Genomic DNA, 24,755 nt, shown 5'->3' with positions numbered 1-24,755 from the left:
CTAGCCTTAGGTTTGGCTTTGTCTTGAGGCAGGGCGTGGCCCTTACCTCCTGTAATGTCAGCGATAATTTCTTTCAAACCAGGCCCAAATAAGGTCTGTCCCTTGAAAGGTATATTAAGTAATTTGGACTTAGAAGTTACATCAGCTGACCAGGATTTTAGCCACAGTGCTCTGCGCGCCTGAATGGCGAATCCGGAATTCTTAGCCGTAAGTTTAATTAAATGTACTACGGCTTCCGAAATGAATGAATTAGATAGCTTAAGTACTCTAAGCCTGTCTGAAATGTCGTCCAGCGTAGCTGAACTAAGATTCTCTTCTAGAGACTCAATCCAGAATGCCGCTGCAGCCGTGATCGGCGCAATGCATGCAAGGGGTTGCAATATAAAACCTTGTTGAACAAACATTTTCTTAAGGTAACCCTCTAATTTTTTATCCATTGGATCTGAAAAGGCACAGCTATCCTCTACCGGGATAGTGGTACGTTTAGCTAAAGTAGAAACTGCTCCCTCCACCTTAGGGACCGTTTGCCATAAGTCCCGTGTGGTGGTGTCTATTGGAAACATCTTTCTAAATATCGGAGGGGGTGAGAACGGCACACCGGGTCTATCCCACTCTTTAGTAATAATTTCAGTTAGTCTCTTAGGTATAGGAAAAACGTCAGTACTTGTTGGTACAGCAAAATATTTATCCAACCTACACATTTTCTCTGGTATTGCAACTGTGTTACAATCATTCAGGGCCGCTAACACCTCCCCTAGTAAAACACGGAGGTTTTCCAGCTTAAATTTAAAATTTGAAATATCTGAATCCAATCTGTTTGGATCAGAACCGTCAGCCGCAGAATGAAGCTCTCCGTCCTCATGTTCTGCAAGTTGCGACGCAGTATCTGACATGGCCCTAACATTATCAGCGCACTGTGTTCTCACCCCAGAGTGATCACGCTTGCCCCTTAGTTCTGGTAATTTAGCCAAAACCTCAGTCATAACAGTAGCCATATCTTGTAATGTTATTTGTAATGGCCGCCCAGATGTACTTGGCGTCGCCATATCGCGCACGTCCCGAGCGGGAGATGCAGGTACTGTCACGTGAGGCGAGTTAGTCGGCATAACTCTCCCCTCGTTGTTTGGTGAAATTTGTTCAATTTGTACAGATTGACTTTTATTTAATGTAGCATCAATACAGTTAGTACATAAATTTCTATTGGGCTCCACTTTGGCGTTAGTACAAATAGTACAGGTCTCATCTTCTGAATCAGACATGTTTAACAAACTAGCAAGTAAACTTGCAATTTGGAAATACTATACAAGTAAAATACAATGAAAAAAACGAACTGTGCTTAAGAAGCACTGAATATATAACAGATGAAATCAATAAGCTTTGTAAAACAAAACGCAATTTAGCAAAGGCTTGTACCCAGTAGCAAGAAATAACTAACCCTGAGGCATAAAAAAGTTAAAGAATAAACGTTTTTTATCACAGTCAACTACAATCTCACAGCTCTGTTAGATTACTTCCCTCAAACAAGCTTTGAAGATCCCTGAAGTCCTGTAGAGATAAACCGGAACATGCAGGAAAAAACAGTGAGTTTCTGACTGAAATTTTTGATGCGTAGCAAAAGCGCCAAAAAAGGTCCCACCCCCTCACACACAACAGTGAGAGAGATCAAAAACTGTCATAATTAGATCCAGCAACTGCCAAGTGGAAAAATAGTGCCCAAACATTTTATTCACCCAGTACCTCAGAAAATGAAAACGATTTTACATTCCAGCAAAAACGTTTAACATAAATTAAGAGTTATTAAAAAGCCTGTTGCATTGCAATTAGGCTAAAATCTTATATACATAGTGTAATTCCAGTGAAGTACCATTCCCCAGAATACTAAAATGTAAAATATACATACATGATATTATGTCGGTATGGCAGGATTTTCTCATCAATTCCATTGTTAGAAAATAAAAACTGCTACATACCTCTTTGCAGAATAAACTGCCCGCTGTCCCCTGATCTGAAGTTTACCTCTCCTCAGATGGCCGAGAAACAGCAATATGATCTTAACAACTCCGGCTAAAATCATAGTAAAAACTCTGGTAGATTCTTCTTCAAACTCTACCAGAGAAGGAATAACACACTCCGGTGCTATTAAAAAAATAACAAACTTTTGATTGAAGAAATAAACTAAATAAAATCACCATAGTCCTCTCACACATCCTATCTAGTCGTTGGGTGCAAGAGAATGACTGGGGGTGACGTAGAGGGGAGGGGCTATATGCAACTCTGCTGGGTGAATCCTCTTGCACTTCCTGTTGGGGAGGAGTAATATCCCAGAAGTAATGATGACCCGTGGACTGATCACACTTAACAGAAGAAATAAGGATTCTAGAGTAAAATTCTAGAGGTTGGGGCTCTAGATCCGTCTAGCTCTGACAAGAACTAGATTTCTATTTTGCAACAAGGGGCATTATTTTTCCGAAATGGTACATATTAAAAATCTATTGGTAGTTTTCACCTTCCACATTCACACTCATTTACCAAAATGCTTTGTTTTTATGCTCGTTTCCGTAGCCAATGAGCTTCTATTTCATGGTACAGTTGTGCATTTCCTGTTTTGCTGATGTCCTCTAAAAAAAACTTTGCTTGGAAAATCTAAGGATATATGGATTAATGTTCCTTGATTTCACTACTGGCTGATAACTTTTTTTGTATACATTACAGATATCCGTATATACATTTAGCTTGTTGGCTCCTACGTTTTCATTGACTTTTGTCAACCACTAAACCAAGTGTGATAGTTTTCATTTTGTCTCAACATAATATAAAAAGAGATAATACTAAGGGAGCTAGTCCTACCCACCTTGTCAGAGGATGCTAGAGAAGCCCTAGAAGCGCAATTCACGATAGAGGAAGTTAAGGTAGCCATAGCCAGTCTTGCCCCCCACAAAGCCACAGGCCCGGATGTGTTTACAGTTACTTTTTACCAATCCCTTAGCTCTATACTGTCCCCAATACTACTTCGACTATTCACAAGAGTTGCTGAGAGAGGTAGCTTTATTCCAGAATATTTAGAAGCTAATATCATCACAATACATAAAGAAGGCAAAGACCCTCCGCTGTGCTCTAGTTATAGGCCAATCTCGCTTATTAACGTAGATGCCAAAATTTATGCTAAAATACTGGCCAATAGACTAACTAGTCATCTCAAAACTATTGTGCACTTAGACCAAGTAGGATTTGTCCTAAATAGACAAGGCTCGGACAACACCCGACGCTTATTAAACATTTATGCAGAAGTTGCGGAACTGGGTCTCCCCATGCTCACCCTGTCATTAGATGCTGAAAAGGCGTTTGACAGGGTGAGATGGGAATATCTATTTCAAACCCTAGCGACATTTGGTATCCCGGAAAGATACCAGAACGCAGTTAAGGCATTATACTCATCCCCTACAGCAATGGTGAGAGGCTTAGGGTTATGTTCCCCCAGGGTGCAGATAGGCAATGGCACTAGACAAGGATGCCCCTTGTCCCTGCTGCTGTTTGTTCTAGCGATATAACCCCTAGGAGCAGGTATTAGGAAATGCCCTAATATACAGGGACTCCAACTACATGACACCGTCCAGAAGCTGGCCCTGTTTGCGGACGACCTCACAGTTTTTCTTACGGAGCCATTAGACTCTCTTCCCCCCCCTACTACACCTATTAAGAAGGTTTGGGGAACTTTCTTATTACAAGATCAATGTCAGCAAAACGGAAGCATATTTTCTTAATATTCCCTCGAAAGAGAGAAGCAGGATTCAATCTCTTTACTCTACCCAATGTTCCACAAGAGGCATACGACACTTGGGAGTGTTTCTCTCTCATGTTAAATCTAGTATTATTAAGGAAAACTATGAGACCCTATAAAAAAAAATTAACTTAGAGCTTAACTCTCTGAGGTACAGCGAGATATCGTGGATGGGTAGAGTAGCAGCCCTTAAGATAATGATACTTCCCAAGCTTACTTACCTATTCCGTTGCATCCCCATATCTCTAATTCGGAAATTCCAGACTCTATTCAATTCCTACACTTGGCATGACAAAAGACCTTGAGTAGCTGCCCACATTCTCCAGGCACCTATTGAAAAAGGGGGGCTGGGCTTACCAAACATAAGAAAATATCACGAGGCAGCTATGATCACCCATGCCTCGGCATGGGGAAGAGAACTCCCTATGACTAGGTGGAGGGAACTAGAGCAGGCTTCATTGCCAGCATACGTCAACCTTGAGGACCTTCTTTGGCTGCCCCCGCACTGGCAATCGAAAATTCATGTTGCTAACAATATAATTAAAGGATGGCAGGGGCACTGGCTGAAATTACGACATAATAAATATATTGCCCCACACCCCTCACCCATACATCCCATATGGGGCCTGCTTCTTGGACTCCCAGACATTAACCTTAGTGCTTGGCCAAATACAGATATAGTCTCCTTGAAAGACTTCTATGACAATAAACAGCTAAAAACACATATATTTATGTTAGAACTGACCACCTTGACCCCTAAGTTTCAGTTTGGCCTATTGAGATTACGGACATTGATGAGATCCTGAGGGTTCCTGGAAAGTGAATCACGAGATCTCACCCCTTGGGAACAAAGATGGGAAACCAACCTTCAACTATATAAATCTCTGTCAGTACACTATAAATGTTTACTTGAAGAATCCATTGTACCCAAAACAGTACATATGGATGCTTGGGAAAGAGACCTACAATGCACATATGAGCCGGAGGAGTGGAACAGAGCAATAGCACTTACTAAACAAGACACTCATTGTGTCACCCTTTATGAGCTATTCTTTAAAATAATCACGAGATGGCACTTAGTGCCTACAAAGCTGCAGAAACTCTTCCCGGACCACTCCCCTATGTGTTGGAGAGAATGTGGGGAAATAGGCACCCCACTTCATATCTGGTGGACTTGCCCAAAATTGACCAGTCTGTGAAACAATGTTGAAAAGATCTGTAGAGAACTAGAATTACTGGATGAATTAACACCGGCCCTAGCAGTACTGCATCTTGGAATGGGGAAACTCCCCAGACCAAAGAAAAATTTACTCCTGTGTATTCTCACTTCCACTAAGCTGCTTATTGCAAGAAACTGGAAGAAAAGCTAGGCCCCTAGATGGCAAGGTGTCATAGATAATGTCAACCACATCAAGAATATGGAAAACTATGTCTTTAGGGAAATCAGGCGACTGAATGACTACTGCTTAATATGGGAACCGTGGGAAACTTATTGGGCACGTACACTGTCTCCTCCAGGCTAAACACAGGTATTATAGGAATAATCCTAGAAACTGATTTCTGTAAATTCCCAAATCTTCCATCCCCTAATGACCAGCAACTGCTCTATGAGCTACCCCACTAACCCATGCATATATATAGACTAGATGCAGACACTATTAGACAGACAACGCAGCCCTCTTGACTAATACATCTAGTAAGATGAAGCTATGTGTATATTGCCCCTCTATTAGGAACCACAATGAAAGATAGAATTGATGCCCTAATTGACTATATTGCTAAACTAAAGGTTGCCCTATATTTACCTCCTGCATGGAAAAAGATGGACTAGTACAGTTCATATGTAATTATGAAGGTGACCTCTGTAAAAACGAGGCTTTAGAAAACTGTTGTGCAGTGTGAAATTACTATGGAAGAATTTTCTGTTTGTTCTGTTGTTACTATGCTATGTACTCAGTTTTTGAAGTATACAATGTAACTTATGTTTTATACCTCAATAAAAAATTATCTTTAAAAAAAAAAAAAAAAAAAAAAAAAAAAAAAAGAGATAATAAAGGTTTCCTGCTAAGCAGGCGTATACAGCATGAAATGTATACATGAGCAATACTTATCTCCGATTCACCTTTTGCAAGTTTCCTGAGGTCATATTGTCTAGTTCCTACATTCCTAATTTAAGAGGGCAGTGATAGTGATTTAATATAGGAAGTGTGGAGTTGAGCAACCTGTATAAATTCCGTGCTAGACATTAACCAAATCTATCTCATAGGTTTTAAATGATATTGTCAGATATATGTGAAACTTAGACACACACACACAATGCATTTCCTCAGCATTATACATTGGTGAAGTAAAGAGGAGCCAGGGAAGGCAGAGTGTTACAGAAAGATTTATGTATAAAGTTTTTTGTTTTGTTTTTTATTAAAAAAGGTACGATACCAAAAGGTTGAAGCACTTAAATGTGATGCAGCATAGCTGTACAAAGATGACTAGACAATATCTCCTGAACATCTCTAGGTAAAAAAAAGGAAATATTTTACCTTACAATTTTCTCAAGAGCAACATTCTATTGTAAAATGCCATTAAACACTAAATACATTTTAAGCATATTAGAGATATGTCCTGCCTCCCTATGTTGAAAACTATCTTTTACTACATTTCACATGTGCAGTAACTCTTTTAGATACCTGCAGTGTAACCTAGGTTCCAAAATCGCAGCACCCATAATTTAGAGGGAGGGGGTGAAATGTATGTGTCCCTTTAACCCCTTAACTGCTGAGCCATTTCTACATCTAGTGCAGAGTTGTTATGGAGTTTACATGATGATCATATTTAAGCATTACAGTAGTGAAAAATCCACAGATCATTTTTTTTTTTCCCAGCAGACTTAATAGATTCAAACTATGTTATTTTATAAATATATCATGACGTGAGAATTGTGCAACAAAATGTGTTAAAGGGAAAGTAAATCCTAGCGTTTTACAAACGCTAGGAATTACTATTGAAACAAATAAAGGGCACTTTCATTCATGAAGTATACGATACTTCATGTAGAAAGCTCCTTTATTTGATTCAATCGATTGCCGTTTTTAGCTGCTACAGCAGCCCACGGCTAAAAAAAATTTTGGCTAAAAGGTGACTTTTTCACCTTTAGCCAATAGCCGTGCGGTAAATTTGGCTTGGCGCCCATAGGAGCCGGATTTACCGCACTGCTATTGGCTAAGAGGTGAAAACGTCACCTCTTAGCCAAAACATTTTTTAGCCGTGCTCTGCTGTAAGAGCTAAGAGCGGCGATCGATTGAATCAAATAAAGGAGCTTTCTACATGAAGTATCTTGTACTTCATGAATGAAAGTGCCCATTATTTGTTTTAATAGTAAATCCCAGCGTTTGTAAAATGCTAGGATTTACTTTCACTTTAAAACAAAATGTATATTTTTATTAAAATTATAATAATGTTGCAAAACAATAGTGTGAGTTTGTGTGTTTTTCTAAACTCTATAGTCAAAAGAAAGGGTTATCCTCACATTACTATCCCTTCCGAAAGGCCTTATTTATATAAGTTTGATCTGCACATAGGGGCTCCCATGATTCTCTATGCAAATAAATGGACATTTACTTACAAGTGATCACCATAACCACAGTGATCACCTGGCTAATTAATCCCTGAAATGTGCATTTATTTTAAATAAGGGGGATCTGCTCCTAAAAATAAGTGGTCTCTATGCCGGTCTGATCATCGGTTGCAGGAAGTTAGAGACCCTTTACTACAAAATGTGTGTGTGTGTGTGTGGGGGGGGGGGGGTTAAATTGTGCTATACTATTACTTCCCCATAAGACGTACAGCATTTGAAAGGGCAGGCAATTCACTTTCAAATGGTGATCTTGCAGGTTTGTAGGAGTTAATAGCTAAGAATGAGAGGGGTTTTTATATTTAACCCCCCCACCACCACCATCCAGCTTCCTTCTCCTCATACAGTGCTGCTGACACTGCCTGGTTGTGATGTCATCACGCCTACACACAGCAACATTGCTTACATACTGAGTGCTGTGAGTGAGGCCTACCACAATGCCTCCTTGTAGGATGTAGATCACCGCATCAGAAGTCCAGGATCACCTCTGGAAGCGGCACATGGTTGTCATTTGAATTATCTGCTTTGTGCGGATGATTACCACATGTCGTCATTCGCAGCTAAAAGGTATATGAAACCCCAAAAAGGAAATTTATGCTTACCTGATAAATTGATTTCTTCTACGATACGACGAGTCCACGGATTCATCCTTACTTGTGGGATATTATCCTCCTGCTAACAGGAAGTGGCAAAGAGCACCACAGCAGAGCTGTATATATATATAGCTCCTCCCTTCCCTCCACCTCCAGTCATTCGACCGAAAGTTTTAGGAAGAGAAAGGAAAAAGCTAAAAGGTGCAGAGGAGACTGAAGTTTGAAAAATAAAATAAAATATAATCTGTCTTAAAAATGACAGGGCGGGCCGTGGATTCGTCGTATCGTAAAAGAAATCAATTTATCAGGTAAGCATAAATTTCCTTTTCTTCTACAAGATACGACGAGTCCACTGATTCATCCTTACTTGTGGGATACAATACCAGAGCTACAGGACACGGATGAACGGGAGGGACGAGACAGATACCAAAACGGAAGGCACCACTGCTTGAAGAACCTTTCTCCAAAAAATAGCCTCAGAAGAAGCAAAAGTATCAAATTTGGAAAATTTGGAAAAAGTATGAAGGGAGGACCAAGTTGCAGCCTTACACATCTGTTTAACAGAAGAATAGTTTTTAAAAGTACATGTGGAAGCCACAGCCTTAGTAGAATGAGCCGTAATTTTTTCAGGAGGCTGCTGTCCAGCAGTCTCGTATGCCAGGCGGATGATGCTCTTCAGCCAAAAAGAAAGAGGTAGCCGTAGCTTTTTGACCCCTATGCTTTCCAGAATAAACAATGAATAGAGAAGATGATTGACGGAAATCCTTGGTGGCTTGTAAGTAAAACTTCAAGGCCTGAACCACGTCCAAGTTATGTAACAGACGTTCCTTCTTAGAAGAAGGATTAGGACACAAGGAAGGAACAACAATTTCCTGATTAATATTCTTATTTGAAACAACCTTAGGAAGGAATCTACGTTTAGTACGCAAAACCACCTTATCAGAATGGAATATAAGATAAGGCAAATCCCATTGTAACGCAGAAAGCTCACAAACTCTTCGAGCAGAAGAGATGGCAACCAAAAACAAAACTTTCCAAGATAACAACTTAATATCTATGGAATGCATGGGTTCAAACGGAACCCCTTGAAGAACATTGAGAACTAAATTCAAACTCCATGGCGGAGCAATAGGTTTAAACACAGGCTTGATTCTGATTAAAACACAATTAGTAGTACAGCCCACCCACAATAAATGGTTACTACACCTGAGTACGGGGAAAACTTGTCCATGTCCAGGTGCCTCACCACAGCTGAGTGGTTACGGGTCCAGGTCAAGGGATCCCCAGGCTGTACTGATAGATGCTCTAGCAGTACCTTGGTTGTTCAACCTGGCTTATGTATTTCCACCTTTCACTCTCTTGCCTCGTGTGATTGCAAGAATCAAACAGGAAAGAGCTTCAGTAATTCTTCCAGATCGGAAACTCTATTTTCAACTTTGTCTAATCTTGTAGAAAACTGCCTGACCTCTGCTGTAAGATTGGATATCTAATTTCTGATTTCAAGTTTAATCAGGTCAAATTGGGGGGTCAAGATTTTAGCAACTTCAGCTGCAAATTCTGCCATATTATTACACATAGAGTTAGTAGTAGCTTTTTCATGAGATGTGTCTATACTCGAGTCCAGATTCCTGCTACTCCCTTTTTTATCCTTTTGCTTAGGGGGCATATTGGATGGGGAGCTCTTGTTGAGCATATATCTGTCCATGGACCAGAGAGAAAAAGGAAGAGTGGAACCAGGAGCCTCTTATTTAGAGCCGTGAAAAAAAAAAAAAAGGCGAAAATCCGCTAAAATTCAAAATGACCCAAAATTCTACAAATTGCAGAGCCTAATATATACTGTAGGAGTACTCCAGAGATCACGTCACCTCTCCTGTGATCCGAGATCCCCAACGCTGGTGGGTATATAACCTTGACGTGGTCTCTAAGGTACTCCCAGAGAGAAAAAAAACAAAAAAACAAAAAAAACAATATCAAAGTGTTTCTTAAAGTGCTTGTATGTGCATACTTTTATTCCTCCTGCCACAAGGATAGAAGGAATAGAAGGAATTATAATAAAGTGCTTTCTATAATACTTATATATGCTATTTTATTCCAACTTGCCACACAAATATAGGGAACTATAGCAAAGTATTTCTATCGTGTCCCTGACGTGCTAATACTCTAATATTTATTTATTTAACAATATTAAAATGTTTCCTATAGTGCTTAGACTACTGTTGTTTGTGTAAATTTTATTCTTAACTACCACAAATAGAAAAGAAACTGTGAGAAAGTGCCTCCTGTCGTGCTTGTGCTACCGATATTTGTTATTTGTATAGATTTAAATTTGAGCTAACAGTAAGATCAAATGCAACAAAGGGGAGAAAAAAAGAATTATTTTTTTTATAACTAGATACCTCACGTAGCACTTATATTTCTAATATTTAAAAGGTGAGAACCTCAGCTCCAGTATGACCTTTAATGTATATGCTGAGCTTGCTGTTAGTCTGAGCAAATATTTACTAAGGTATATTGAAAGAAAAAGAGCGAGAAAAGTTTACATCTATCTGGTCATAGCTAAACCATATCCTCTACTGTGGAGCCTTTAAATAGACATACAATTATGCAAGGACCATTGTCAGTAAACAACTGTTGTTTGTCTACAGGAAAGAAATCATTAATGTACAAGAGGCCTCAACATAAGACCATGTAAGTCCCCACTATATAACAGCTATATAGAACTGCTACCATTATGGGAATATTAAACACTTTAAATGTTTCCAGCCAGCCGCTGGAATCAAATTAATAAACTTTACTTTTCTAGTCATCCAAGCCTACGACTCAGTTTATAATAGGAATTCTATGAAAAGTCCATGCACTGAACCTAAATGTACTTTATGCTTCGAGGGCTAATGCTCGTAAGTTCAGGTAGGCAGAAATGGCAGCTACAAGCCCAAGCAACCCAAACAAACTTCAGCCCTGCTTCCAGTACAGCCAGCTAGTCATTTATAAGTGGCCGAAGAAAAATGAAGCAGCAAGGGGCCCAACAGAACTTCGTGCCCACTCTCGGACACACACAGAGTCACTCTCACCTGCTGTAACTAGGCGGTGTATGAGGACTTTAAGCAGACCCTCCGGGCACCCGATAACCCCGTGCCCCAGAATGTAAGGTTGCCTGCTAGGTCTCTGTGCTCTTCTGCCTCGTAGCGGTCTCACCTGGGGCAGCGGGTCATAGGATTCCCTTGGCAATACCCGGCAACAGCCACTGCGTGCCTGATTATCCTCTGGCGGAGCGGGGACTCGACACACCCCCTGATCCGATGCTTGGAGTCAAGACTATAGCTTGAAGGGTCTTGTTGCTTCACAGCGCCAGCAGACTGCTAAGATACACAGCCAAAGATCCTCCATCACGGAGCCGCACACCACAGGTACACACTGATTGCAGCACGGACCCGTAATTCCTCACAGCAGCGTCCGGGTATGTCCGGGGGAAGCGCCCGTCTCGCGCTGCAGGTAATTAGGCCAGGCGATATCTCCACTTGCACCTCGGGTCTTTCAAGTTGGATGAATGTTGCTCTTCAATTCTCGGTGTAACCAGGCACACCTATGAGAGCACTTCTCATCTTGCAGGTAAGTTAGTAATAGTAAGCGGTTGGCTCAATTGATGATGGCGTCCTTCAGGCAAACCTGGTCTGAGACTCCTACTGCCGCCGGCAAACAGATGGCGGCAGCCTTCAGTATTTTGGCCAGTTACTTATCAGACAGCACACTTGAGCAAAATTGGAGAAATGGCGTGCAGTAGCCAACTTGCACTATTAGGCTATAAGAACGAACTTCTTCTGCGGGATCAATGATCCAAGCAACCCGAGCCTGGATCTGGCCAAGGGTAATAGCATGGACTGGGGATGTAATAGGCCTCGCGCAGAGGCTCGGAGCACCTGCCACACCTGCAGCTACCTGTATGCTCCGCCTCCAGCCGGAAGTTCCAGCCGCTTCAGTAATTCTAATAGCGCCTGCGTGGCCATGCAGGACTTGGTATGCGGATCTAGTGGACATGTCGTCTCTACCTCCATGGAAGCTACCATTGAGGCAGGACCTTCTCATTCAAGGTCTGTTCCAACATCCAAATCTAAATTCTCTGCAGCTTACTGCCTGGAGATTGAACGCTTGATTTTATCTAAGCGGGGATTCTCTGAGTCGGTCATTATTATTGGATGGTACAGGGTGTTTCTTACCCAGGGTTGAGGTGACCAAGGTTGTCCAGTGAGCGGTGACTCATTTTTGCTATCTGTCAACGGTCCATATCCCAAGGGTGGACTCTTGGGTACCGAATTTTCTGAGTGGACAGATTTTTCACCCGGCAGGATGGGAGCTCCTTCCGGGAGTATTTTCCAACCTGATTTTTAAATGGGATTGGCTGGAGTTGGATTTCATGGCATTGTGTCAGAATGCCAGGCTTCTGGGTTACGGGTCCAGGTCTAGGGCCCCCAGTCCGAGCTGATAGCTGCCTTGACAGTTCTTTGACCTAGAATGTCTATTCCCCCATTTGTGTCTTTTTCCCGGGTGTTTGTTCAAATCATATAGGAGGAGGCATTGGTGATCTTCCCCGCTTCTGCGTGGCCTCACAGGATTTGGTATACTGATCCGGTGGGCATGTCATCTCATGCGACCTGGATACTTCTGTTGCGGAAGGACTTTTTATTCAGGGTCTTTTCTTCCACTCAGGCCTAGTTTCTCTGAAGCTGATTGATTGGAGATTGGACGCTTGATCCTATACAAGCGAGGTTTCTCTACTTCGGTTGTAAACACCTTATTTCAGGCATGTAAGTCTGTATTTAGGAAAATTTCCCATAAGATAGGGTGTAAATATTTTTAAGGGAATCCAAGGGTTACTCACGGAGTAGTGTTAGGATTCCCAGGACTTTGTCTTTTCTCCAAGAAGGTTTGGAGAAGGTTTTTTTTCCATGAGTTCCCTCAGGGTCAGTTCTCTGTTTTATCTGTTTTGTTACACAAGCGTCTGGCAAATGTCCCAGATGTTCGATCCTGTTGTCAGGCTCTGCTTAGGTTCAGGCCTGTGTTTCAACCACTTGCTCCTCCATGGAGTTTGAATTTGGATCTTTAAGGGGTTCCTTGCATCTATGCATTCCATAGATGTTGCGTTATTATCTTGGAATGTTTTTATTTCTTTTGCTCAATGGGTATCTGAGCTTTCAACATTTCAATATAATTCTCCTTACCTTATTTTTCATGCAGATAAGGTAGTGTTACGTACTACTCCTGGTTTTCTTCCTAAGGTCGTTTCAGGCAGGAACCTTACTCAGGATATTGTTGTTCCATCTTTGCGTCCTGATCCTCCTCCTTGGAAGGACCGTCTGATTCATGATTCAGATGTAGTCCTTGCTTGAAGTTTTCTACTTGCAAGCTTCTCAGGATTTTTATCAATCATTTTCTTTGTTTGTCGTTTTTTCAGGGAAATGTAGAGGTCAGAAAGTTACGGCTGCCTCTTTCTTTGTAGCTGAAGAGTTTCATCCGTTTTGCATATGAGACTGCTGGACGGCAGTCTCCTGAAAGAGTTACGGCTTATTCCGCTAGGACTGTTGCTTCCTCATGAGCATTCAGACATGCTGCTTCTGTTGAACGGATTTGTGAAACTGCGACTCGGTCTTCTCACTTTTTCTAGATTTTATTACTTTGATACCTTAATCTCAGCTGAAGCTGTTTCTGGGAGAAAGGCTTTTCAAGCAGTGGTGCCTTCCGTTTGGGTTCTCTGTTTTGTCCCGCCATTTTCATCCATGTACTATAGCTTTGGTATTGTATCCCACAAGTAAGGATGAAATCCGTGGACTCATCGTATCTTTAAAAAGAAAAGGAAATTTATGCTTACTTGATAAATTTGTTTCTTTTTAGATACGATGAGTCCACGGCCCGCCCTGTTTTAATGACAGGTTATTAATTTTTTGTTGAACTTCAGACACCTCTGCACCTTGGCTTTTCCTTTCTCTTCCTAACTTCGGTCGAATGACTGGATTGGGAGGGAAGGGAGGAGCTATATATACAGCTCTGCTGTGGTGCTCTTTGCCTCCTCCTGCTGACCAGGAGGCTTAATCCCACAAGTAAGGATGAAATCCGTGGACTCATCGTATCTAAAAAGAAACAAATTTATCAGGTAAGCATAAATGTCCTTATTTGTCCTTTGGGCCCACAGCTAAAAGGAACAAATAGATTCTTCCATGTTCTAGTTGACACAAAACAGTGTGACTTAATTTCCTTTACAAGCAGACACTATGGGCTCTATTTATCAAGCTCCGTAAGGAGCTTGATGGCCCCTGTTTCTGGCGAGTCTTCAGACTCCCCAGAAACAGCAGTTATGAAGCAGCGGTCACAAAGACCGCTGCTCCATAACCTCTCCGCCTGCTCTGAGCAGGCGGACAGACGTTGCTGGAAATCAACCCGATCGAGTACTATCGGGTTGATTGACACCTCCCTGCTGGCGGCCAGTCTGCAGGGGGCGGTGTTGCACTAGCAGCTCTTGTGAGCTGCTGGTGCAATGCTGAATACGGCGAACGTATTGCTCGCCGTATTCAGCGAGGTCTGGCGGACCTGATCAGCACTGTCGGATCAGGTCCGCCAGACTTTCTTAAATAGGGGCCTATGTATTTATTTCCAATTTGTAATTGTGTTCCTTTGTTTATAGAGAGATCATTTAATTTGAGGTGGTGAGAGTCCACAAGTCCATTACTTCTGGGAAATGAATACCCAAGCTGTGGAGTCCATGAGTAATGGGGGGGGGGGGCAGGCAGGCACGCAACTAATTTCCAGACACTGCTGCTTGGAGGACATTCATTCCAAAAGCTGCTTTCGAAGAAGGAAAAACATCAAAATGATAGAATTTAGTAAAGGTATGTAGGGATGACCATGTTGCTGCCTTGGAAATGTGTTCTACCGAAGCCGCATTTTTTAAAAGCCCATCAAGTAGATTGAGACTTTTGACCCTCCAGGTGAGCCTTGTGGATTAAAAGCTTTAACCATAAAGCCAAAGTAACTGCCAGAGCTTTCTGCCTCCTGCATTTGCACCTGAAAAATGAATAAATAAACTAGAGGATTGCCTAAAATATTTAGTAACCCTAAGGTAGAACTTTAAAGCTCTGACTACATCCAAATTGTATAAAAGCTTCTCCTTAGAATTTCAAGGATTAAGACAAATAGAAGGCACGGCAATTGATGTCTGAGGAAACTGCTTTTAGCAAAAAAAATTATACTTCTTAAAACTCTTGATGGAAAACTAGATAGGGAGGATCACAAGAAAGTGCAGACAATTCGGAGTCTCTGGCTGGGGAAATTGCTAAGAGAAACAATACTTTAAAAGACAGAAGCTGAATGTGAATAGAATGTATAGGTTCAAACAGATTTCTAAGCCTCTTAAAAACAAATTAATGTTCCAAGGAGGAGAAATTGGCTCAATAACTGTTTTCAATCTAACCAAAGTTTGAACAAAACTCAACATCAAGAAGCTTAGCAATCTTTATATAGTATGAAACCGAACACGCAGAAATGTGTCCCTTTTAAAGAGCTAGCAGATAAGTTATTGTCTAAATCTTCTTGCAGAAATTGTAGAAATCTGAAAGAATGCCAATTAAAACTAGACATGTGCGATTCGTTTCGGATCGATTTGGAAATTTGGCCGAATTCGTAAAATTCGGGATTCGGATCGATTTGGATTTCCGAATTAAAATAGTGCCGAATTTACCGAATAAATCCAAATTAGTTTGAATTTATTCGGTAGATTCGGATGGCCATGGATTACACTAGTATTGTACAGTATATTAGTTACACCTAATATACAGTACATAATACTAGTCTAATACACAGCACATGCCACCTAACACTTACCAAAATTCCGAATTTTCGAACCGAATCCAGCCGAATTTATTCGAATCCGAATGAATCCGAACCGAATCGATTCGAATTTTTCCGAATTCAAATTGATCCGAACCGAAATTCGAAAATCTCCGAATCGATCCGAACCGAACCAAATTTTTTCACCATGCACATATCTAATTAAAACTGTTTTTCACACCAAGAAAGAAAAACTTTCCAAATTTTGTGAACATTTTTTGACAGGTTTTCTAGCCGGAATTAAAGTATTTTATTACAGTATTTGAGAAACCTTGCTGTTTTAATATTATGCGTTCAATCTCCATGCAATCCTTGAGAGAGTTGATGATAAAATGGACCCTGAGATAGATTGTGAGGAAGATAACCATGGAGGAGAGCTGCACATTTGTACCAAGTTCTGTGAGGCCAAGCTGGAGCTATCAGAATTAGACGATATCTCTTAGTTATCACTCTTTGAAGTAGAATCGTTTGAGGAACTATGTAAGCCAGACAAAAGGACCAAGGATTTGCTAGAGCATCTACTAACACTGCCTGAGGATTCCTGGACCTCGCAAAATTTCTGGGAAGCTTGTTTAAATGAGAAGTCATGAGGTCTGTATTTGGAAGACCACATCTCTTTACTATCTGATTGGTGACTGAGATGATCCACTTTCCATTTGTTTATGCCTGTAATATGAATCGCAGAAACGATACAGCAATTGTTCTCTGCCATTTGAGAACTGAAGCTATCTCCTTCATTGCACTTCTTGATTGATATATGCCACAGTCGTGGCATTGACAATTAAAAATGAAGATTAGACTCTTCATTCAAAAGGGGCCAACTTTAGAGAGCCTTGAAAACCGCACAGAGCTCCTACATATTTATTGGTAACCAAATTCCCTGCGCTCTCCTGGAATCCTCATACTGTGCCACAACCTAAGAGACTTGCATTTGTTATTATTATTGTCCAGGAAGGACAAAGAAGTAGACTGGTGATTTATCCACCATGGAAGAGAGCACCTTGTAAAATCCAATAGAATCCTTTGAGAGAGCCGATTTGTTATCTATGTACCATTGACTCAATATACAAAGTTGAAGAGGTCTCATGTGAAAACGAGCAAACGGAACGCCCTCTGATGCCGCAATCAGACCTAGCACTTCCATACAGAGAGCTACCTTAAGCTTGGCACAAGGTGATTGTAACTTTATCTTCCTGATTTGTTAAGGAAAGTCTCATTGACATTTGACTATGATCTTTCCTAGAACAGGACCCTATGGTCTGTGGGGACAGGGAGTTCTTTGGAACATTGGTACTTCAACCATGTTGTTGAAGAAACGACAGAAGATTGTTGGTATGAGAAATTGCTAAAGGTAAAGATGGAGCCTGAACCCAGATATTGTCCATGTATGGAGTCATCAAAATACCCTGAGCTTTGTCAATTGGGGAATGATAGTAGGCATCTTTCAAATCTATTGTATATGAAAATTGCCCTTGTTGAACAAGGGGTTAGAATAGTTCTGAATGTTTTTATTTTGAAATACAGACCTCTGAAAAACTTATTCAAGGTCTTTAGATCCAGAGTATACCTGAAAGTTCTCTCTTGGGGACAATGAAAAGGTTGGAATAAAAACCCTTGCTTTGTTCCAACTGAACTGGACGAATCGCACACATGAGTTCTATATCTTGAATACATCAAATTAAGGCTTGATCATAATAGGATTCTTTGGCATGTTGGACAGAAGAAACCTTCCTCTGGGAGGTCTTGATATGAATCCTATTCTGTATCCCTGGAAAAACATATTTAAAACTCAGGTATCTTGAATACATAGAAATAAGGCTTGAGCATTATAGGATAATTTGGAATGTTGGACAGAAAAAAAATAAAAACTTTCACTGGGAGGTCTTGATCTGAATCTTATTCTGTATCCCTGGAAAACTATTTTAAACCCAGGGATCTTGACCGGATTGAGCCCAGACCTTCTGAAAAAGGTGTAATCTGCTACTTACCAGAAGATAATCAAGTTTGGGGGCGGCACCTACAATGTTGACTGAAAGCTTTTTTAGTTAAATTCTTTTTTATTGGAAAGAGACTGTGCATACATAACAACATATACAAGTCATGAAATAAATTTGAACTGTCAAAAATTGCATTTCTTCTATAGTGTTACAGACTCTTAAGATTTTGAGCAAAATAATAGTAACAGGATATTACTAAAGGATAAAACATTAATTTAAAATAACATACGTGTCCAATCTCAGAGTATAAATTTGAATAGCATATAATACAATACTTTGTAATCTCGATGTTAGCCCACTTGAAAAACAGGTGATTATTCATATAGAGTTACCCTTTACAGTTAACGGGAGAGAATTATCTCTAATATATTCGTCCCAGATTGCTTTTAACACTGCAAAGCATTCAGTACTTCCTTTCTTATAAACTGAATATTCCTCCAACTCCAGCAACTCAGTGACCTTATCCCTCCATATCATAAGTGAAGGAACTTCCCCTGACTTCCACATCCTGGCTATTAGGATTTTGACACTGTTGGTAAAGATACGGAATAGGGGGAGAAGTTGTTTGGAGGGTAGGTGGGTAGATTTGTTTAATAGCCAGATCTGAGGATCTGGCGGTATAGTTATTTGGAAAATATGTTCTACTTCGCGTATAACCTCATACCAGTAGTGGTTTAGACGAGAGCACCACCAGCACATGTGTCCCATGCCACTCCCCACATGACCACATCTCCAGCATTTGTTGCTAACATTGGGATATAAGTGGTGAAGCCTTCGGGGGGTTAGGTACCAACAATGCAGAATTTTGTAGTTGGTTTCTAAGATAGAGGCAGAAGTTGAGGATTTTTTTCTTTCCCACATTTCAATAGAATATGGTAAGTTACCTGGGGGAGGGTGAGTGATGATTTTATAAATGATGGATAGGGAGTGTTTCGCTGGAGAGCCTGATAGGTATAATTTCTCAATATTAGTAGGTTTACGAACCATGTTGTTTTTATTTTTATGTGTGCTTATATAATTATGCAATCTTCTGTAGGAAAACCAATTTCTCGCCCATTCATACCTTTTGTCTACTAATTGATCTTGCGTGCATAATGTTTCGTTATCGGTTACATGGTGAATAAGTATGTCCTGTGGCTCTGGGTCTAGGTAATTCGAGTTCAGTAGGGAAGTTATAGAGAAATCGGTATTGTGCAGGAGAGAAGTTAGGGGGCCCGGGTTAGAGGAAAGGTGTGGGTAATGTCTGGAGGCCGAGATCCACTGAGACGTAGTTTCTTTTGTAATTGGGTTAGTGATACATTTAACCTTCTCATGGAAGTCTGGCCTCCAGCATAAGTTAGTCAATGTTAGGTCAGGACCCAAATATTTCTCAAGTCGAACCCACCTCCTCTGTGTTTCGCCCACCCTCCAGTCCAATATCCTCTGCAGGAATATTGAAGTTCTGTACGCTTCTAAGTTAGGTAATCCTAGACCACCGTGAGATCTCGATAAGAACATGGTGTTTTTATTAATTCTTGGTGGTTTCTTCTGCCACACATAGGAGCTAAATAAATTTTGTATCTGGGAAAGGTATTTAGGAGGTAGAGGAATTGGTAACGCTCCCATGATATAGAGGAGTCTTGGGAAGATATTCATTTTTAGAGTATTAATACGTCCCCACCAGGATAGTTTCTTTGAGCCCCAGGAGGATAAGTCCCTCGTGATTATTGATTTAATTGGGAGGAAGTTTACTTGAAATATCTTGTCAAAAGTGTCGGGAAGATGTATACCTAGGTATTTCATTGACCCCTTACACCATTTGAAAGGGCAACTATTTTTAATTGAGTTTACCGAGCTCTCCAGTAATCCAAAACTCATTATTTCAGACTTGCTCCGGTTAATCAGAAAGTTCGTTAGGTTATGGAAAGCGGAAAACTCCGTCAATACCGGAGGAATAGAGTTTTCCGGGTTGGTTAGGGTAAAAAGGATATCATCGACAAAAAGGGATATCTTAAAAGTTTCTTGTCCTATTGTAATTCCTAAAATTTCTGAATTGTTTCTAATCTTGGTAGCTAGTGTTTCAATAAGGAGCGCAAAAAGTAAGGGCGAGAGTGGACAACCCTGACGTGTTCCGTTAGTTATCTCTATTGGGGGCGAAAGGGTACCATTAACTAATATGCGGGCACTGGTGGACGTATATAGAGCAAATATGCATTTTAATGTAATTGGTTAAAGCCGAATGCCTCCAGGGATGCTCTTAGGAATGACCAATCAACACGGTCGAAGGCCTTTTCGGCGTCTGTAGATATTAATACTGAAGGGATATTTGTCTTTGTGATATGCCAAATTAGGTGTAGATTGCGTACGGTGTTATCCCTCGCCTCGCGGCCAGGCACAAACCCCACCTGGTCATTATGTATAAGGTTAGGAAGGATCTGATTTAATCGGTTCGTAATTATTTTCGCGAAGATCTTTATATCAGTATTGATAAGCGAAATCTGGCGGTAGTTAGATATTTGGTCTGGGGGTTTACTAGGTTTGAGTATTATTGAGATATGTGCCTGGAGCGCGGACGAAGAGAAGCCACCACCAGAATCTATGCTCTGGTAATATCTTAACAAAAATGGGGATAGTATTTCTTTAAATTGCATATAATAGGAGTTACCAAATCCGTCTGGGCCTGGAGCTTTGCCCGTGGGAAGAGAAGAGATAGCTTCAAGAAGCTCCTCTTCGGAGATTGGGGCATCTAATACATCACTTTGTTCTTTAATAAGTTTAGGAAGATTTAAGTCTGATAAATAGTCTGCTATATCAGCTGGGTTGGGGTCATTTGTGTCACGTCTTATATTATACAGTTTATCATAGTAGTCCTTAAATGCTAGTACAATGTCAGCGGTAGTCGATTTCTGGTCTCCGGAAGCCCCTCTTTTTTTCATAATATACTGTCTATTTGTTCGTCTTTTGAGCTGTCGTGCCAGCATTCTCCCTTGTTTGTTGGCCCCTTCATAGTACACTTTTTTGAGGAACATGGGTCTTTTTTTAGCTTCTATGCCCATAAAGAGGCGAAGCTGGTTTCGTTTGTGTGTAATACTGTCTAGTAGTGAGGTATTTGTGGGAATATTTTATGTATGTCTTGTAGCTTAGCTAAATCTTCTAATAGGGAGTTAAGATAGCTGTTCTGTTGCTTAATCTTGGCGGCTTTTAGAGCAATAAGCTCCCCTCTAATAACACATTTGTATGCATTCCAGATATTATGTATGTCTGTGTCTGGACTATCACTTCTAAGGAAGTATTCAATTGCCGATTTTTGAATCTGAATGAAAGTCAGGGGGTCTCTAAGAAGGAAATCGTCAAACCTCCAATTGGCATTGGAGAATATCGAGGTAGGCCATTTAAGTTGACAGCTGATTTTGGCATGGTCTGACCAGGTAATAGGGTAAATGTCAGTGGAAGTGATGTATGATAAGCTGGTGACGTCCGTGAAGAAATAATCAATTCTTGTATATAAGTGGTGGGGATTGGAGTAGAACGTGTAGTCTTTTTTGTCGGGATGCTGGAGTCGCCAAGTGTCGTGTAATGCCAATTGTGAAAGGTATAATTTAATGTGTTTTAGCGTCTTGTTGGGCACCGAAGACTTACTTATAGAGCAGTCTAGAACCAGGTCGAATGCGAGGTTAAAATCACCTCCTAGAATTAAACTACCTCTAGTTACTTCAAGGATTTTTTTATTAAGATGGAGAAGAAAGGGGATGGGGTCGACATTGGGGGCGTATATATTTACAAGTGTTACTGGTTTGTGTAATAGAAATCCAACTACAATTATATATCTTCCCTCTTTATCTTTATGGGTTGAGGATTCACGAAAGGGCAATCATTTATTCACCAAAATCCCTACTCCATTAAGTTTTGTAGTATGGGAAGAAAGATAGACCCCACCAAATTTTTTAAGACCAACCTTGGGTTCAAATGCTCTTTTAAAATGGGTCTCCTGTATAAATAGGATATCTGCTTTAATTCTCTTATAATCCCTTAGAGCCATCAATCTTTTATATGGGCTGTTGAAACCTTTTACGTTATGAGAGATTAACTTTATATTTTTGTTCTGTGTGGTTTCCATTTGGCTGAGTAGGAGAAAATTATTACAACATTCATTTTACTAGGAATAAAACAGAATCTGAGAGTGGACCAGAATATTGGATAGAACAAATAACAATAAAAAAAATAACATAACATATATATTATAACAAACAAGAAAACATGTTAACCATAACATTTGTAAGTAGTGTATGAGACATTCTACCATACACTTTACAGGGGGGGGGAGAGATATCACCCAACTGACTCTCGAGTTAGTGTTATAACAATTATGTCGGGAGAAAGACAGTGGTCATATTATTAATAAGTTAATTAACCAATTAACCATTTAGCCGGAGGAGCTGTATGATTTTAAGAAAGTGAGTGGAAATGGAGATCGTTTACAAGGACAATAATCTAGCTACTAGTGGGTTATGAATTCTAAGAGTTAGAGTATTGGGGTGTAATTAGGTTAGGCCCTCTAGGGCCCGGCGGCTAATTTATGGAACAAGAGGGTATTGTTCCGTACGGCTATTGAAAGTTATCCGCCAAGTACAGGTATGCTTGCTAGTTTTATTTTTGGGTCAGTGGTAATGCGTATGTATCGGGCAACCTAAAATTCAATCCTTGGCATAGGGTAATTCACATTTTAAGTAACAGCATTTTTCGTTATTGTAGACAGAACTAATCTAGCAGATGACATTTTTATATTACACACAATGCTTGATCTAATACCGTATGTTACCCAGTTGTACTCTGACTCTTTTCCCTTTGTGGGCTAGGTCTTCATATGGTGCAGCAAACAGGTATAATGAGGATGACAAAAAAAAAAAAGGATAAAGACATTTGACTCTAGAGGTAGTATTTCCATTAAAAAGTCGCTAACTGTTCTAATGTCAAATGTGTTGAAGCTTCATAGCGGCGGTGCACCTTCTTCAAGATGTTGAGAGCTTGTCTTCCTCCTTTTTGAGTGAACTCTTTGCCGTTGTTCCCTTGGGTGCGACGATTCGGAGTCCGTATGTATTGGAAGGGTGTTGATTACATTTTCAGTAGGCGGGTTCAATTTAATATTGAGAGATCTAGAAAGATGATCCAGGTCACTGTAATCCTTGTAGATAATCTGAGACCCTTCGTGGTTTATTATCAGACTAAAGGGAAACCCCCATCGATATTTTATTCGATGCTCCTGTAGTGTGCTTGTAATAAACTTGATCTCTTTACGTCTCTGAATTGTATAAGGGCTAAGATCTTGATAGATTTGCAATGATTGACCTTCATAGGAAATAGACTGCTGAGCTCTTGCTGCTTGCCAGATGTTATCTTTCGCTGTGAAACGCAAGAATCTTATGATTTCATCGCGTGGAGGTAGTGGAGGCTTGGGTGGGGGGCGCAGCGCCCTATGGGCCCTGTCAGTATCTTCACTCAATAGAGTCAGTGAATTTGGAGAGAGGTACCGAAATAGGCCTTTAAGATAATTTTTTAACTGGTCCTGAGGAATGGCTTCGGGAATGCCACGGATACGCAGATTATTCCTGCGCCCGCGATTATCAAGGTCCTCTACTTTATCTTGTAGTGACTGGACCATAGAGTCTTGTATGGAAAGCTGCTGAGTGTTTGAGCTTATTAGATTCTTCAGAGTCTCTTGTCCCTCCTCCAAGTATTCGATCCTGCCACCCATCTAATTTAAATCCTTTTTTAAGTCCCTAATTTCTTCTTTTATAAATGTTTTTAACGATTCTAGGTCTGATTTTGAGGGTAATGAAGCCAGCTTAACTTGTATGGCCTGTAAAGGGTCCTGTTGGTTTTGCGGTAACATTGTAGAGCTGGACGCACCAGGCATTTCAGAAACCCCTAATGTTGCAGCTGGCGCTACATCAGTTGTATGAAAAAAGGAAGAAATTGATGGAGTCTGTTGCTGTGGTTTCGCAGACCTTTTTTTGGGGTCATTATTCTGCTGTTTAGTGAATGTAGAACCAAATTTGAGTTGGTGTGGCTTCACCTTATATTCGATGAACTGGATGTGGGGGTAGCACAAGGACCCTTTTAGAAGACAAACGTTATGCTCAAGAAATATAATTATAAAGTAACTAGTGAGCTACTCAGCAAAAGCTGATCTGGCTATGAGTGATGTAAAATAGTAAGGGCCCCTTTATTATCCGCTCTAACTTTGCGTGTCCCAGATTATGATCAGGATCAAATTCTACAGCCTTTAGCAGTGAGCCCCACGCTGCATCTATTTACCTCAAGGATCTTGTTTCCTGTTCCTCTGACCCAGCCATGCGGGTAGTGTAATGGCCAGCAAAGTTCAGTGTGGATGAGCCTGAAGAAACTCCTCTATGAGGCTTTAATCCCGGAGTCTTAGCTTCCGTCTGTCCCCTAAGCCCTCGTGGTGTGAATTTTTTTTGATGGGCGCACCTGGAGCAGAGAGAGGAATGAGACCTCCTTTAACCAAGATGGCGGCGTTCCGGGAGTTTTTCTATGTCTCAGCTGGCCGCAGCGAGACGTCTGAGGGTTGTAATTCTGGTTTGCTTGTCTTATGTGGCTCCTCCGGTGTCTTTATATACTTAATAGGGCTGTCTCTTGTCCATTATAAAGAGTTGAGAGAGTTAGCTGACACGGAGCTGTTTCAATGTGCAGCCATGTTCCTGCACGGCTTAGCTTCGCCCCCCCGACTGACAGCTTTTTTGATTGCTTAGACTTGCTCCAACTACAAGGACGTCCTTTCATCAGTCCAGGATTTTTGGTTCCTGGACTGACGAAAGGAACAAAAACAATTCCTTTCCCCTTGAATTTCTTGTCCTGAGGGAGAAAAGCTCATTTACCTCTAATAA

Source organism: Bombina bombina, chromosome 11 (genome assembly GCF_027579735.1).
Source record: "Bombina bombina isolate aBomBom1 chromosome 11, aBomBom1.pri, whole genome shotgun sequence".
Lineage (NCBI taxonomy): Eukaryota > Metazoa > Chordata > Amphibia > Anura > Bombinatoridae > Bombina > Bombina bombina.
The sequence above is the reverse complement of the archived record's forward strand: the minus strand, read 5'-3'. Positions refer to the sequence as shown.